We start from the raw sequence: 17,920 nt of genomic DNA on the forward strand, positions 1-17,920 counted from the left end.
CCCGCTCCCCAAACCCAAGTATGACAGTGCTGCTACAGAGCATTTCCTACCAACAGAAGCTCTGCAGGCTTCCATATGCATGAGGAGGACATTGGTATTGGTAACCCCCCAACTAGCTGCAGGAGAGGCGAATCTGCAGGCCGGGGCCAGACGCTAATGCCCTTCCCAGGCAGGAGGAAGAAGAAATATGCTGACGGTTTATAAAAACATCAAAACTTCCTGCCAGTCATGAAAAAAGACATTGTGCATCCATTACATCTAAATGACATTAGCGGGCTGCAGACATATCGAGTGGAATAGAATATATATCCCATTACAGGGCTGACACTGGGTTATAGAGTCACATGAAGGTAGGGGAGGGGGAGAGCATTCTGTGCTAAATGATTACAGGTACAGGACAATGTTCTAGAGAGAAAATATATAGATATATATCCCTGGCTTCATATACTCACAGGCCGCATGCTACAGCACATGGCAATAAAACAGAAGACTAATGTAGGGATCCCATTATAGAAGTAACTGCATCCTGTACTTACACCATGTGGGCATACTGTAATAGTGTACACAGAGCGCAGGACGCTATACCTAGCACAGACAATGAGAACCCTGATCACCAAGCATGAAGGCATTGTGCAGGTTACACATTACCGGACCTCTCATACCTGCCGGAGACCATGCCAGGCCCATGCCGCAGTCAGTAATTTACCATCACCTACAGGTTACAGCAATATGACATCCTAGTGACAGAGACACTGGGAATGTTGCACCAAATAACGCAGACAAACACAGTGATTACAGAACGACAGCAGGAATGAATGGAAATCATGCAATGGAACATCTCACCACTCAATCTGGGGCCCATTTATCAATAATCACATACTCAATGCGATCTGGGCACAATATTAGCACCCGTGAGGGCATTGCGGCATGTGATAACACAGCAGGAATGTATGATATAGCACATGCAAGGACAGGCGGTCTGAGAAGAGCCCGTCCCTGCAATGCCCTCACAGTGATGTGACCGTACCCATGAGGGCATTGCAGTATGTGATAACACAGCCGGAATGTATGATATAGCACATGTAAGGACAGGCGGTCTGAGAAGAGCCCATCCCTGCAATGCCTCACAGTGATGTGACCGTACCCATGAGGGCATTGCAGTATGTGATAACACAGCCGGAATGTATGATATAGCACATGTAAGGACAGGAGGTCTGAGAAGTGCCCGTCCCTGCAATACGCTCATAGTGATGTGACCGTACCCATGAGGGCATTGCAGTATGTGATAACACAGCGGGAATGTATGATATAGCACATGTAAGGACAGGAGGTCTGAGAAGAGCCCGTCCCTGCAATGCCTCACAGTGATGTGACCGTACCCATGAGGGCATTGCAGTATGTGATAACACAGCCGGAATGTATGATATATCACATGTAAGGACAGGCAGTCTGAGAAGAGCCCGTCCCTGCAATGCCCTCACAGTGATGTGACCGTACCCATGAGGGCATTGCAGTATGTGATAACACAGCCGGAATGTATGATATAGCACATGTAAGGACAGGCAGTCTGAGAAGAGCCCATCCCTGCAATGCCTCACAGTGATGTGACCGTACCCATGAGGGCATTGCAGTATGTGATAACACAGCCGGAATGTATGATATAGCACATGTAAGGACAGGAGGTCTGAGAAGTGCCCGTCCCTGCAATACGCTCATAGTGATGTGACCGTACCCATGAGGGCATTGCAGTATGTGATAACACAGCGGGAATGTATGATATAGCACATGTAAGGACAGGAGGTCTGAGAAGAGCCCGTCCCTGCAATGCCTCACAGTGATGTGACCGTACCCATGAGGGCATTGCAGTATGTGATAACACAGCCGGAATGTATGATATATCACATGTAAGGACAGGCGGTCTGAGAAGTGCCCGTCCCTGCAATACCCTCACAGTGATGTGACCGTACCCATGAGGGCATTGCAGTATGTGATAACACAGCCGGAATGTATGATATAGCACATGTAAGGACAGGCGGTCTGAGAAGAGCCCGTCCCTGCAATACGCTCACAGTGATGTGACCGTACCCATGAGGGCATTGCAGTATGTGATAACACAGCCGGAATGTATGATATAGCACATGTAAGGACAGGCGGTCTGAGAAGTGCCCGTCCCTGCAATACCTCACAGTGATGTGACCGTACCCATGAGGGCATTGCAGTATGTGATAACACAGCGGGAATGTATGATATAGCACATGTAAGGACAGGAGGTCTGAGAAGTGCCCGTCCCTGCAATACGCTCACAGTGATGTGACCGTACCCATGAGGGCATTGCAGTATGTGATAACACAGCCGGAATGTATGATATAGCACATGTAAGGACAGGCGGTCTGAGAAGTGCCCGTCCCTGCAATACCTCACAGTGATGTGACCGTACCCATGAGGGCATTGCAGTATGTGATAACACAGCGGGAATGTATGATATAGCACATGTAAGGACAGGAGGTCTGAGAAGTGCCCGTCCCTGCAATGCGCTCACAGTGATGTGACCGTACCCATGAGGGCATTGCAGTATGTGATAACACAGCGGGAATGTATGATATAGCACATGTAAGGACAGGAGGTCTGAGAAGTGCCCGTCCCTGCAATGTGCTCACAGTGATGTGACCGTACCCATGAGGGCATTGCAGTATGTGATAACACAGCCAGAATGTATGATATAGCACATGTAAGGACAGGAGGTCTGAGAAGTGCCCGTCCCAGCAATGCCTCACAGTGATGTGACCGTACCCATGAGGGCATTGCAGTATGTGATAACACAGCAGGAATGTATGATATAGCACATGTAAGGACAGGCGGTATGAGAAGAGCCCGTCCCTGCAATGCCTCACAGTGATGTGACCGTACCCATGAGGGCATTGCAGTATGTGATAACACAGCCGGAATGTATGATATATCACATGTAAGGACAGGAGGTCTGAGAAGAGCCCGTCCCTGCAATGCCTCACAGTGATGTGACCGTACCCATGAGGGCATTGCAGTATGTGATAACACTGCCAGAATGTATGATATATCACATGTAAGGACAGGCAGTCTGAGAAGAGCCCGTCCCTGCAATGCCCTCACAGTGATGTGACCGTACCCATGAGGGCATTGCAGTATGTGATAACACAGCCGGAATGTATGATATATCACATGTAAGGACAGGCGGTCTGAGAAGTGCCCGTCCCTGCAATACCCTCACAGTGATGTGACCGTACCCATGAGGGCATTGCAGTATGTGATGACACAGCCGGAATGTATGATATAGCACATGTAAGGACAGGCGGTCTGAGAAGTGCCCGTCCCTGCAATACCTCACAGTGATGTGACCGTACCCATGAGGGCATTGCAGTATGTGATAACACAGCCGGAATGTATGATATAGCACATGTAAGGACAGGCGGTCTGAGAAGTGCCCGTCCCTGCAATACCTCACAGTGATGTGACCGTACCCATGAGGGCATTGCAGTATGTGATAACACAGCAGGAATGTATGATATAGCACATGTAAGGACAGGCGGTCTGAGAAGAGCCCGTCCCTGCAATACGCTCACAGTGATGTGACCGTACCCATGAGGGCATTGCAGTATGTGATAACACAGCCGGAATGTATGATATAGCACATGTAAGGACAGGCGGTCTGAGAAGTGCCCGTCCCTGCAATACCTCACAGTGATGTGACCGTACCCATGAGGGCATTGCAGTATGTGATAACACAGCGGGAATGTATGATATAGCACATGTAAGGACAGGAGGTCTGAGAAGTGCCCGTCCCTGCAATACGCTCACAGTGATGTGACCGTACCCATGAGGGCATTGCAGTATGTGATAACACAGCGGGAATGTATGATATAGCACATGTAAGGACAGGCGGTATGAGAAGAGCCCGTCCCTGCAATGCCTCACAGTGATGTGACCGTACCCATGAGGGCATTGCAGTATGTGATAACACAGCCGGAATGTATGATATAGCACATGTAAGGACAGGAGGTCTGAGAAGTGCCCGTCCCTGCAATACCTCACAGTGATGTGACCGTACCCATGAGGGCATTGCAGTATGTGATAACACAGCCGGAATGTATGATATAGCACATGTAAGGACAGGAGGTCTGAGAAGTGCCCGTCCCTGCAATGCGCTCACAGTGATGTGACCGTACCCATGAGGGCATTGCAGTATGTGATAACACAGCCGGAATGTATGATATAGCACATGTAAGGACAGGAGGTCTGAGAAGTGCCCGTCCCTGCAATGCCTCACAGTGATGTGACCGTACCCATGAGGGCATTGCAGTATGTGATAACACAGCAGGAATGTATGATATAGCACATGTAAGGACAGGAGGTCTGAGAAGTGCCCGTCCCTGCAATACCTCACAGTGATGTGACCGTACCCATGAGGGCATTGCAGTATGTGATAACACAGCAGGAATGTATGATATAGCACATGTAAGGACAGGAGGTGTGAGAAGTGCCCGTCCCTGCAATACGCTCACAGTGATGTGACTGCATTAGCCATCTCTTCTCTCCTCAACCAGAAAATCGTCTGCTGACCACGCGGTCGCCATTACCGGGCATGGATTCCGGATTGTGAAGTGTAGCCTGTAGGTGAACGCCACCTTCACATGGACTTGGCTGTGAAGGCGAAACGTGAGAAATCTGACAGCGCCACGAGCGCCATAGCTACAGGGGCTGCGGTTGCTGTGGGTAACGGAGGGGCGGCAGCAGATATCAGAGACGGGTGTTTTCAGGGAATATGTCGCAAATATTTAATGCTAAATAGGCCCCCCTGTATAGGAGATAAAATGAGTGCGGATGAGGAGGTGCAGCCATCTTTGTGGTACCTACCTGGAGTGTTTGTACAGTTTGCGAGGTCTATTACACAATTTCCGATCCCAGTTCTCTGGATCCCTGGAGTTACTGTCATAAGGATGAGGATGTGCTGTAATGTCACTGCCAGCACAGATCACCTATGTAACACAGCAGTAGTGGTCATCACACAAGACGTCATGCAGAATGAAAGCACGCACACGCTTAGTACATACTGGCATAGCCGTCATTTGGGCAATCAGTTACAGCTCAGAGAACTCTGACCACAAGCAGAATAAAATAAAACCTACAGATAAGAGAGTGAGGGCTGGAGCTACATTACTGAGGAGAATAGTGCAGACAGCACAAAGCTAAACGTTACTAATGCTGCAGCCCAGAGACATGTAATTATACTCCATGTGCCCATCTTCTATACATCTCCCCTCATATGGGTCATTCCATGAAGTATAGGAACCACCACATGAAAATTAAATTCTATCACAGCAGATGCCAATGACATATTCAACTTCATTTCTTACTACTGATGAACTTAATGTAACGTCAGATGAGGTAGATTCCCCATATATTATTGTCACGTTATTAAAAAGATGAATTTCAGCTTCATTCCTGTGTGTAGGGCAGGGGTGCCCAAACTGCGCGCCATGTCACCCTGGGGTGCCTCGGGACACTTGCACGGTTGCCTAAGGTTGGTGGTCCAGCACCAAATCAAATTATAGAAGGGCAATGTAATGTAAATATGTGGACAAACAATAGCACAAACCTGTCCCCATCACATACCTGAACCTAAAAATGACAGGTAGCACAATTTACTTCACTTTACTACATTTTCTTCTGAATCTCTTAAACTTAAACTTAGGGGTGCCATGAAAACAATGCTGTTACTCTACGGTGCCATGACTCCAAAAAGTTTGGGAACCACTGGTGTAGTGCATTTAAACTTCAAAAAAAAGCAACCAGATGGAGTGACCCAGTCAGAGGCAGAGACAGTGTATGTACCAATAATAGTACAGAGACAGGTCCTTACATATAGCAGCCAGATGGAGTGACCCAGTCAGAGGCAGAGGCAGTGTATGTACTAATCATAGTACAGAGACAGGTCCTTACATATAGCAGCCAGATGGAGTGACCCAGTCAGAGGCAGAGGCAGCGTATGTACTAATCATAGTACAGAGACAGGTCCTTACATATAGCAGCCAGATGGAGTGACCCAGTCAGAGACAGTGTATGTACTAATCATAGTACAGAGACAGGTCCTTACATATAGCAGCCAGATGGAGTGACCCAGTCAGAGACAGAGACAGTGTATGTACCAATCATAGTACAGAGACAGGTCCTTACATATAGCAGCCAGATGGAGTGACCCAGTCAGAGACAGAGACAGTGTATGTACTAATCATAGTACAGAGACAGGTCCTTACATATAGCAGCCAGATGGAGTGACCCAGTCAGAGGCAGAGACAGTGTATGTACTAATCATAGTACAGAGACAGGTCCTTACATATAGCAGCCAGATGGAGTGACCCAGTCAGAGGCAGGTCCCACGCCCCCCTCCACTTCTGTTTTCAGGACTTTAAAAGCATCAGTCGTACAATTATCTTTAAAAGCTTGATGACCATTTAGGGAGTATTTACCCTAAAGATAAGTACACATTGGAGCGATGTAGGGACGATTAGCCGTTTTATAACTACATATCCCTACATCGCTCCGTGTGTACACATGATTGTGCGGTCATTCACAAGATTACAGTGTGAGAACACTCAATATCGCTTGTTCTGGGCTCAAGAAAAATAGTCAGTAAAATCGCATTGATCGCTGATCCCTGTACCCAGCCTAAGGCGGCCTCTCGCCGTAATGTAAAACTAAAATATATAGGTGCATAAATATTGGGACATTGACAGAATTTTCATATTTTGGCCTCTATTCACCACCACAATGGCTTTGAAATGAAACAAACAAGATGTGCTTTACCTGCAGACTTTCAGATTTAATTTGAGGGTAATTACATCCAAATCAGGTGAACGGTGTAGGAATTACAACGGTTTCTATATGTGCCTCCCACTTTTTGAGGATTTAATGTGGATATAAAGTGCCAACCAATGTAAATGTCATGTTACAGGCTATGTTTGAAAAATAACAGTTAGGAGCTGATTGGTTAGTACTTTCTCTCAAAGCTTTGATAAACCTCCCCCTAGGTTTTTCCCATCACCTGTATTATTGGTTGAATCAGGTATCTACATTGGGTGGGATTCAGTCTCAACATTCACATTTGGATTCTCTTACAATTCTATTATAAACAGATTTTCAAAAGAGAGCTTAGTGGGTATGGCCACAGTAACTCAAAGGATACAGCAATGTAGCTACAGCAAACTACTGACCGGCACATAGATTATGGTTTACGTTATCCGTATTTGCCATCTACTCCACCCAACACAGAGTTATTATTTAGGTCACATGGCTTTATAGCCTAAATTTAGGCACATGTACCAGTCTGACCCTGGCTGAGACAGATCCTATACAGACTAATCATCCAAATCCACTGACGCTACCTGTTCTGCAAATAGCAGGAACTAATGCTGGAGTGTTACTTTATAGGAAGCCTGGAAGAGGACCGCTCACCAGGAAGGGAAGATAGTTACCATAACAGGCTAAGGGTACTATATGTACTGTATTATGTGGAGAGGAATGCCCGCTGTCACCAGCATTTCATGAGTGGTGGGCACATCAACACAAGTCTAGTGGACTGTGTCTAAAGTAACGGGGGTTCGCGGGGGGCTATTTAATTGTTGCTGTTTTTTTACGCTGATCACGCCCAAAGTGGTCGAGTGTAGCCGCGTAAAACAGCTACCCCCGACCAAAGTGCTGGGCGCAATCACGGAAAGTGATGTTTGGGCGACAAAAACATGTCACTTATCGCCCATTTCAGCTCGCAGCCCCAGGGAAACGGTGCGCCGGAAGCTGATTGCACCCGACAGGAGAAACAATTGAATAGCTCCAGTCGGGCGTGTACAAGGGCACAACAATTGAATACCGACCTAAGAAATAAAGCCATAGGGCCTTATTCAGACCCGGTCGCAAGCGCTGAGTGCTCACAACCGGGTCAATGTTTGCCCGCTGGGCATGCGCGCGACGGAGCCGGCTCCGACGTGCGCATGCGCGAGACCCGGCTAGCGACGGGCGCTCCGTTGCCACGAGTCTCGCACCAAAGGGTGCGAGCTGTCGATGGTGATTGACAGCTCGCCCCGTTTGGAAAGCGGACAGGCCGGCCAAACGGAGGTGTTCCCGACGGAACGCTTGCCGTTTGGGGGCGGCCCCACTGACATCAGCAGTGATGTCAGTGGGGAGCTTCCTGCTCGATCAGAGCAGGAAGTTCCCTGGGGCTTGCGGCTGCAGAGACCCAACCTTAGGGTCTCGTCGCAAGCCCCGATGGTCGCGATGGTCTTGACCATCGCGACCATCACCCTGGTTGGCCGCTAAGCTGTGGGTGGTAACCCACAGCTTAACTAGCGACCAGAAGGCCGCACTAAAAACAAAAACAAAAAAGAAGCGGCCGCCCTCATTCAGACAGAGCGATCGCTTCTTGCGACCGCCTCTGAATGCGGGCCATAATTCCCTCAAGTCTGACGAGACCACATCATGCATTTGATGCAACACTCACATATAATGCATCTGCACAAGAATGCATTAATGATACCACTCACTTACCCCAACCGGCATTTCCACACCAATTGCCCTTATACCTCAGCTTTCACCCTAGCTCACAGATGTCGCACATGGGTATACTGAAGTCCACTTTTTGTCCCTGAACCCTATAACTAAACCGGTGTCTGGTGAGTGTGATACAAGGCAGCTCGCACCCACCGGACAGTGCCAGCGTCACAACCCAACCCGGGCCTGCCTCTCTTCACCTCCGCACAGAAAGGTAAATGATCAGCGGAGATCACATGAAGCAGCGAGACCCCTTCAGCAGCGTTTATTCGGGATAGACACATTTCTCTGCACCATCTCCTTGTTCCATTCCAGCAAAGCCATCCACAATACGGTAATTCCTTACACTCCTCCTCAGTATCACAAGTGAAATAATTAGCTCCACCTGTGGATCTTTTAATGTGTGTCAGCCAGTACACCTGTGCACCAACTGAGAGATCTGTTAGGGGTCCCTTATGCTGGCCATACACACTACAATTATCAGGACGATCCGCCCGATATCCGCGGATTGCCCTGATAATTGTGGCTGCTCGCAGCCACCTGAGGTGACTAATAGAAATGTGAGATAAGTCTGTTGTGTGGGCAATCAAAGCAGGACTTTAAAACCAGGTTAGCTGCTAGATGCGGATTTTGGGCATGCACACGCGCCCAGGCGGAGCAACAATTGAATTACTCCGTTGGGCGCCCAAGAAACAATTGAATTACCCCTGTGTGTTTTAATAAACATTTTTTTCATCATCAGTCATTCTACTCCTATCCTGTACGTTTACAAATGACATACAGCACACAACTGGCCACCAAATGACACAACTGGCCACCAAATGACAACTGGCCACCAAATGACACCTGGCCACCAAATGACACAACTGGCCACCAAATGACACAACTGGCCACCAAATGACACAACTGGCCACCAAATGACACAACTGGCCACCAAATGACACAACTGGCCACCAAATGACACAACTGGCCACCAAATGACACAACTGGCCACCAAATGACACAACTGGCCACCAAATGACACAACTGGCCACCAAATGACACAACTGGCCACCAAATGACACTACTAGCACCAAGTTTTCAAGATCATTATAGTTACACACACTTCTATAAATCTAATACACACAAGATATCAGTGAGCACTTGAGGGTGGATCCAATTAGAATCAGTGCTTAACGCAGGAATGTAGCAGTGCCCGGTAATCCCGCAGTCCGCACTTACCGCGGATATCTGATCACACCCTCCTGAGGTGCGAACAGCAGTCTGCGGTAAGTAGGGTTTTCTGCCCTTATCGTGGTAAGATCGTTAACCCATAGCTCAGGGTAGTTAATCCGGAATCTATAGGTTAATGCGTGTTACCCACTTGTTTACCATGGAGGAAATAGGCTATTAATTGCTAAGCCCCAGGCGTTAAAGCTCAAAGGCAATCGGCTTGTGGCAAACCCTGCTTCTAAGTGAATCTGCCCCTTAGCATAACTAATGCTGACACATATTGTTCGTGACCACCAACAGCTTTGCCATAGCCCAAAATACACAGTTCCTCAGCCCGAAAAGCCTTGCCTCTACCTCTTGCGACTAACCCACACATCTCCTAACGCCCACAATTCTGATAAACCACCACACACAGTCCAAGGAACCGGACATACCCCCATCATACATCACTGCTGGGCGACAATCCCGACATACCCCCACCACACACCATTCCTGGCACACAATGAAACTGAAATACACCCACCACACAACTACAGACCCACAACGATACTGATATACCCTCCACACACATACTACAATTTCTGATATTCACCCACCACACACCGCTCCTGGCATACACCCACCGCAATCCTGACATCTCCAACAATTATAGCCCCTGTCCCCACATTCCTGTCATACTCCCCCCATACACAGCTCCTGCCTCCACATTCCTGTCATACTCCCCCCATACACAGCTCCTGCCTCCACATTCCTGTCATACTCCCCCCCATACACAGCTCCTGCCCCCACATTGCTGTCATACTCCCCCCATGCACAGCTCCTGCCCCCACATTGCTGTCATACTCCCCCTCCATACACAGCTCCTGCCCCCACATCCCTGTCATACTCCCCCCCCCCCCCCACATCCCTGTTATACTCCCCCCCATGCACAGCTCCTGCCCCCACATCCCTGTCATACTCCCCCCATGCACAGCTCCTGCCCCCACATCCCTGTCATACTCCCCCCATGCACAGCTCCTGCCCCCACATCCCTGTCATACTCCCCCCCATACACAGCTCCTGCCCCCACATTCCTGTCATACTCCCCCCCCCCATACACAGCTCCTGCCCCCACATTCCTGTCATACTCTCTCCATACACAGCTCCTGCCCCCACATTCCTGTCATACTCTCCCCATACACAGCTGCTGCCCCCACATTCCTGTCATACTCTCCCCATACACAGCTCCTGCCCCCACATTCCTGTCATACTCTCCCCATACACAGCTCCTGCCCCCACATTCCTGTCATACTCCCCATACACAGCTCCTGCCCCCACATTGCTGTCATACTCCCCCCCCATACACAGCTCCTGCCCCCACATCCCTGTCATACTCCCCCCCCCCCACATCCCTGTTATACTCCCCCCCATGCACAGCTCCTGCCCCCACATCCCTGTCATACTCCCCCCATGCACAGCTCCTGCCCCCACATCCCTGTCATACTCCCCCCATGCACAGCTCCTGCCCCCACATCCCTGTCATACTCCCCCCCATACACAGCTCCTGCCCCCACATTCCTGTCATACTCCCCCCCATACACAGCTCCTGCCCCCACATTCCTGTCATACTCCCCCCCCCATACACAGCTCCTGCCCCCACATTCCTGTCATACTCTCCCCATACACAGCTCCTGCCCCCACATTCCTGTCATACTCTCCCCATACACAGCTCCTGCCCCCACATTCCTGTCATACTCCCCCATACACAGCTCCTGCCCCCACATTCCTGTCATACTCCCCCATACACAGCTCCTGCCCCTACATTCCTGTCATACTCCCCCATACACAGCTGCTGCCCCCACATTCCTGTCATACTCCCCCCATGCACAGCTGCTGCCCCCACATTCCTGTCATACTCCCCCATACACAGCTCCTGCCCCCACATTCCTGTCATACTCCCCCATACACAGCTCCTGCCCCCACATTCCTGTCATACTCCCCCATACACAGCTCCTGCCCCCACATTCCTGCCATACTCCCCCATACACAGCTCCTGCCCCCACATTCCTGTCATACTCCCCCATACACAGCTCCTGCCCCCACATTCCTGTCTTACTCCCCCATACACAGCTCCTGCCCCCACATTCCTGTTTCCCCCCCATAGACAGCTCCTGCCCCCACATTCCTGCCATACTCCCCCATACACAGCTCCTGCCCCCACATTCCTGTCATACTCCCCCCATACACAGCTCCTGCCCCCACATTCCTGTCATACTCCCCCCATGCACAGCTCCTGCCTCCACATTCCTGTCATACTCCCCCCATACACAGCTGCTGCCCCCACATTCCTGTCATACTCCCCCCCCATGCACAGCTGCTGCCCCCACATTCCTGTCATACTCCCCCCCCATACACAGCTCCTGCCCTCACATTCCCGTCATACTCCCCCATACACAGCTCCTGCCCCCACATTCCTGTCATACTCCCCCATACACAGCTCCTGCCCCCACATTCCTGTCATACTCCCCCCATACACAGCTCCTGCCCCCACATTCCTGTTTCCCCCCCATAGACAGCTCCTGCCCCCACATTCCTGCCATACTCCCCCATACACAGCTCCTGCCCCCACATTCCTGTCATACTCCCCCCCCATACACAGCTCCTGCCCCCACATTCCTGTCTTACTCCCCCATACACAGCTCCTGCCCCCACATTCCTGTCATACTCCCCCATACACAGCTCCTGCCCCCACATTCCTGTCATACTCCCCCCCCCCATACACAGCTCCTGCCCCCACATTCCTGTTATACTCCCCCCATACACAGCTCCTGCCCCCACATTCCTGTCATACTCCCCCCCCATACACAGCTCCTGCCCCCACATTCCTGTTATACTCCCCCATACACAGCTCCTGCCCCCACATTCCTGTCATACTCCCCCATACACAGCTCCTGCCCCCACATTCCTGTCATATTCCCCCCATACACAGCTCCTGCCCCCACATTCCTGTCATACTCCCCCCCCATACACAGCTCCTGCCCCCACATTCCTGTCATACTCTCCCCATACACAGCTCCTGCCCCCACATTCCTGTCATACTCCCCCCATGCACAGCTCCTGCCCCCACATCCCTGTCATACTCCCCCCCATACACAGCTCCTGCCCCCACATTCCTGTCATACTCCCCACCCATACACAGCTCCTGCCCCCACATTCCTGTCATACTCCCCCATACACAGCTCCTGCCCCCACATTCCTGTCATACTCCCCCATACACAGCTCCTGCCCCCACATTCCTGTCATACTCCCCCATACACAGCTCCTGCCCCCACATTCCTGTTTCCCCCCCATAGACAGCTCCTGCCCCCACATTCCTGCCATACTCCCCCATACACAGCTCCTGCCCCCACATTCCTGTCATACTCCCCCCCATACACAGCTCCTGCCCCCACATTCCTGTCTTACTCCCCCATACACAGCTCCTGCCCCCACATTCCTGTCATACTCCCCCATACACAGCTCCTGCCCCCACATTCCTGTCATACTCCCCCCCCCCATACACAGCTCCTGCCCCCACATTCCTGTTATACTCCCCCCATACACAGCTCCTGCCCCCACATTCCTGTCATACTCCCCCCCCCATACACAGCTCCTGCCCCCACATTCCTGTTATACTCCCCCATACACAGCTCCTGCCCCCACATTCCTGTCATACTCCCCCATACACAGCTCCTGCCCCCACATTCCTGTCATACTCCCCCCATACACAGCTCCTGCGCCCACATTCCTGTCATACTCCCCCCCCCATACACAGCTCCTGCCCCCACATTCCTGTCATACTCTCCCCATACACAGCTCCTGCCCCCACATTCCTGTCATACTCCCCCCCATACACAGCTCCTGCCCCCACATTCCTGTCATACTCCCCCCCCATACACAGCTCCTGCCCCCACATTCCTGTCATACTCTCCCCATACACAGCTCCTGCCCCCACATTCCTGTCATACTCCCCCCATGCACAGCTCCTGCCCCCACATCCCTGTCATACTCCCCCCCATACACAGCTCCTGCCCCCACATTCCTGTCATACTCCCCACCCATACACAGCTCCTGCCCCCACATTCCTGTCATACTCCCCCATACACAGCTCCTGCCCCCACATTCCTGTCATACTCCCCCATACACAGCTCCTGCCCCCACATTCCTGTCATACTCCCCCATACACAGCTCCTGCCCCCACATTCCTGTTTCCCCCCCATAGACAGCTCCTGCCCCCACATTCCTGCCATACTCCCCCATACACAGCTCCTGCCCCCACATTCCTGTCATACTCCCCCCCATACACAGCTCCTGCCCCCACATTCCTGTCTTACTCCCCCATACACAGCTCCTGCCCCCACATTCCTGTCATACTCCCCCATACACAGCTCCTGCCCCCACATTCCTGTCATACTCCCCCCCCATACACAGCTCCTGCCCCCACATTCCTGTTATACTCCCCCCATACACAGCTCCTGCCCCCACATTCCTGTCATACTCCCCCCCCATACACAGCTCCTGCCCCCACATTCCTGTTATACTCCCCCCATACACAGCTCCTGCCCCCACATTCCTGTCATACTCCCCCATACACAGCTCCTGCCCCCACATTTCTGTCATACTCTCCCCATACACAGCTCCTGCCCCCACATTCCTGTCATACTCCCCCCATGCACAGCTCCTGCCCCCACATCCCTGTCATACTCCCCCCCATACACAGCTCCTGCCCCCACATTCCTGTCATACTCCCCACCCATACACAGCTCCTGCCCCCACATTCCTGTCATACTCCCCACCCATACACAGCTCCTGCCCCCACATTCCTGTCATACTCCCCCATACACAGCTCCTGCCCCCACATTCCTGTCATACTCCCCCCATACACAGCTCCTGCCCCCACATTCCTGTCATACTCCCCACCCATACACAGCTCCTGCCCCCACATTCCTGTCATACTCCCCCCATACACAGCTCCTGCCCCCACATTCCTGTCATACTCCCCCATACACAGCTCCTGCCCCCACATTCCTGTCATACTCCCCCCCCCCATACACAGCTCCTGCCCCCACATTCCTGTCATACTCCCCCCCCCCATACACAGCTCCTGCCCCCACATTCCTGTCATACTCCCCCATACACAGCTCCTGCCCCCACATTCCTGTCATACTCCCCCATACACAGCTCCTGCCCCCACATTCCTGTCATACTCCCCCATACACAGCTCCTGCCCCCACATTCCTGTCATACTCCCCCCATACACAGCTCCTGCCCCCACATTCCTGTTATACTCCCCTCCATACACAGCTCCTGCCCCCACATTCCTGTCATACTCCCCCCCCCATACACAGCTCCTGCCCCCACATTCCTGTCATACTCCCCCCATACACAGCTCCTGCCCCCACATTCCTGTCATACTCCCCCATACACAGCTCCTGCCCCCACATTCCTGTCATACTCCCCCCCATACACAGCTCCTGCCCCCACATTCCTGTTATACTCCCCCATACACAGCTCCTGCCCCCACATTCCTGTTATACTCCCCCATACACAGCTCCTGCCCCCACATTCCTGTCATACTCTCCCCATACACAGCTCCTGCCCCCACATTCCTGTCATACTCCCCCATACACAGCTCCTGCCCCCACATTCCTGTCATACTCTCCCCATACACAGCTCCTGCCCCCACATTCCTGTCATACTCCCCCATACACAGCTCCTGCCCCCACATTCCTGTCATACTCCCCCATACACAGCTCCTGCCCCCACATTCCTGTTATACTCCCCTCCATACACAGCTCCTGCCCCTACATTCCTGTCATACTCCCCCATACACAGCTCCTGCCCCCACATTCCTGTCATACTCCCCCCCCCCATACACAGCTCCTGCCCCCACATTCCTGTCATACTCCCCCATACACAGCTCCTGCCCCCACATTCCTGTTATACTCCCCTCCATACACAGCTCCTGCCCCCACATTCCTGTTATACTCCCCTCCATACACAGCTCCTGCCCCTACATTCCTGTCATACTCCCCCATACACAGCTCCTGCCCCCACATTCCTGTCATACTCCCCCCCCATACACAGCTCCTGCCCCCACATTCCTGTTATACTCCCCCATACACAGCTCCTGCCCCCACATTCCTGTTATACTCCCCCATACACAGCTCCTGCCCCCACATTCCTGTCATACTCCCCCATACACAGCTCCTGCCCCCACATTCCTGTCATACTCCCCCATACACAGCTCCTGCCCCCACATTCCTGTCATACTCTCCCCATACACAGCTCCTGCCCCCACATTCCTGTCATACTCCCCCATACACAGCTCCTGCCCCCACATTCCTGTCATACTCCCCCATACACAGCTCCTGCCCCCACATTCCTGTCATACTCCCCCCCCCATACACAGCTCCTGCCCCCACATTCCTGTTATACTCCCCCCATGCCCAGCTCCCTCCCCAATTCCCCGGAGGCCTCCCGCCCCCTCGGCCCTGTAGTGTAACGAGCGATTCTCCGGACTCACCTGCTGTCCGCCCTACACCTCCATGGAGGCCGCTTCCTCCGGGAACCGTCACACACAGACCCCGATCAGGAGCCTCAGTACGTCACCTCACACCGGATCTCGCGAGAGCGGAGGCCTGGCCTGTATGTATGATGCGGGGGATCTCGCGAGACCCGGGGCAGGAAACTCTCGCGAGAGGTGACGTCACACGGTCGCTGACACTTATTGTTCTTTGAAAAGACCTGTGGGTGCGGGCTGGGGGATGACGTCACTCTGTGCCCATGACGTAAGTATACTGTCAGGGCAGTGGTGGTATAACATACAGGCACTGTATGTCAGGCCTGGCCAACCTGTGGCTCTCCAGCTGTTGTAAAACTACAAGTCCCAGCATGCCCTGCCACAGTTTTAACATTTCCTAATAGCAAAACCGTGGCAGGGCATGGTGGGACTTGTAGTTTCACAACAGCTGGAAAGCCTCAGGTTGGCCAGGCCTGCTCTATGGAATAAAGGCGAATGCAGATACAAATGATGTCATCACGTTGGTAGGACCTCTGTGACCCCCTCCCACCAGTGACAGTGATGTCACTTCCTGAGGGTTCTGGCTAGGTCAGGGTTCTCTCCGTGAAGGGGATTTAGACGGAAAGAGATCCCCTTCTGTAGATGTACGATGACGTCATCTGCCAGTGTCCAACGTCATTCCCTGCCATCCAAGTGGGCATAGGGGGGGGAATATATTCATGTGGCGAGCGAAGCGAACCCCTGTGCCCACAGCGTGTCGAGCGAAGCGAGCCCACAAGGCGCCAACTTTCTTATTTTTGGGTAAAGTGTGAGCAGAAATCTCCACTTCCACCCTCACTCACGTCACTTCCAGAGACGGCTACAGAAGGGGTTTTATGCTCTTCCGATTTAGACACTACCTTCTGGCTAGGGTTGTCACCCATCAGGGACAGACTGGGGCTCTAAACCAGACGACGCCATTTTGCGTCGTTAGCACGATACCATTGTGTACAACGCTATACTTGGTTATTAGCGTTGTGAGTCTTTTCTGCTACTGCATAGTGTTGAAAGTCCTATCAAAACCTATACGCACATTAGATAATACATATAAAATATACAAGACGCACAACGCACATTTGCGCTGCACATTAAAGCCTACAGATAAGCACAAAACACATATACGCACAATGCATACTAGCGAAAGTACACAATATTCTCACACTCACACATGCAATCACTTATAACAAGGTTCCCAAGCATTAAGGTCAATATTAGTGGTATTATTAGCAAATGCTTCTGTTGTGAAATGTATATGATATTTAAGGTACAGAAACATAGTAGACATGTCATGTTTGGTACCATTCTAAATCCCTGTTTGTTCGCAGATCTCCGGTTCTATCGGCAAGGAGATCGCATCATGTGTCTGCAAGTTATGAATTATAGGGAATTAGTGGCTAGCGGTAGTTTTTCGGTCCAACACCCAATAGTAATCGCAAAGTCCATTGATCAGTTAGGTTCTCTGGGCAATGCGATCAGACCGCATAGTTTAGTGGCGTAAACTGTGATTGTGACTTGAGTAGTTGTGGGGAGGAAATCACTGGCAAGGGTAAGTGT

At 51.7% G+C, this 17,920-nt stretch overlaps 1 protein-coding gene across 2 annotated transcripts in view; it reads right to left on the reverse strand.

The window, feature by feature from the left end:
• BTBD10 (BTB domain containing 10) overlaps positions 1-16,443 on the reverse strand; it is a 67,591-nt gene extending 51,148 nt beyond the window's left edge. The window contains exon 1 of one of the 2 annotated variants that reach the window (XM_088458936.1): positions 16,331-16,443. The gene's annotated coding sequence lies outside the window, so the exon portion shown is untranslated. Of the gene's footprint in view, positions 1-4,887; positions 4,955-16,330 lie in introns of those variants that run through there. The other variant, XM_088458937.1, reaches the window with a different exon arrangement.
• Positions 16,444-17,920: the final 1,477 nt, after the last annotated feature.

Source organism: Taudactylus pleione, unplaced genomic scaffold (genome assembly GCF_031769625.1).
Source record: "Taudactylus pleione unplaced genomic scaffold, aTauple2 ptg000875l, whole genome shotgun sequence".
In the NCBI taxonomy this organism is placed as follows: domain Eukaryota; kingdom Metazoa; phylum Chordata; class Amphibia; order Anura; family Myobatrachidae; genus Taudactylus; species Taudactylus pleione.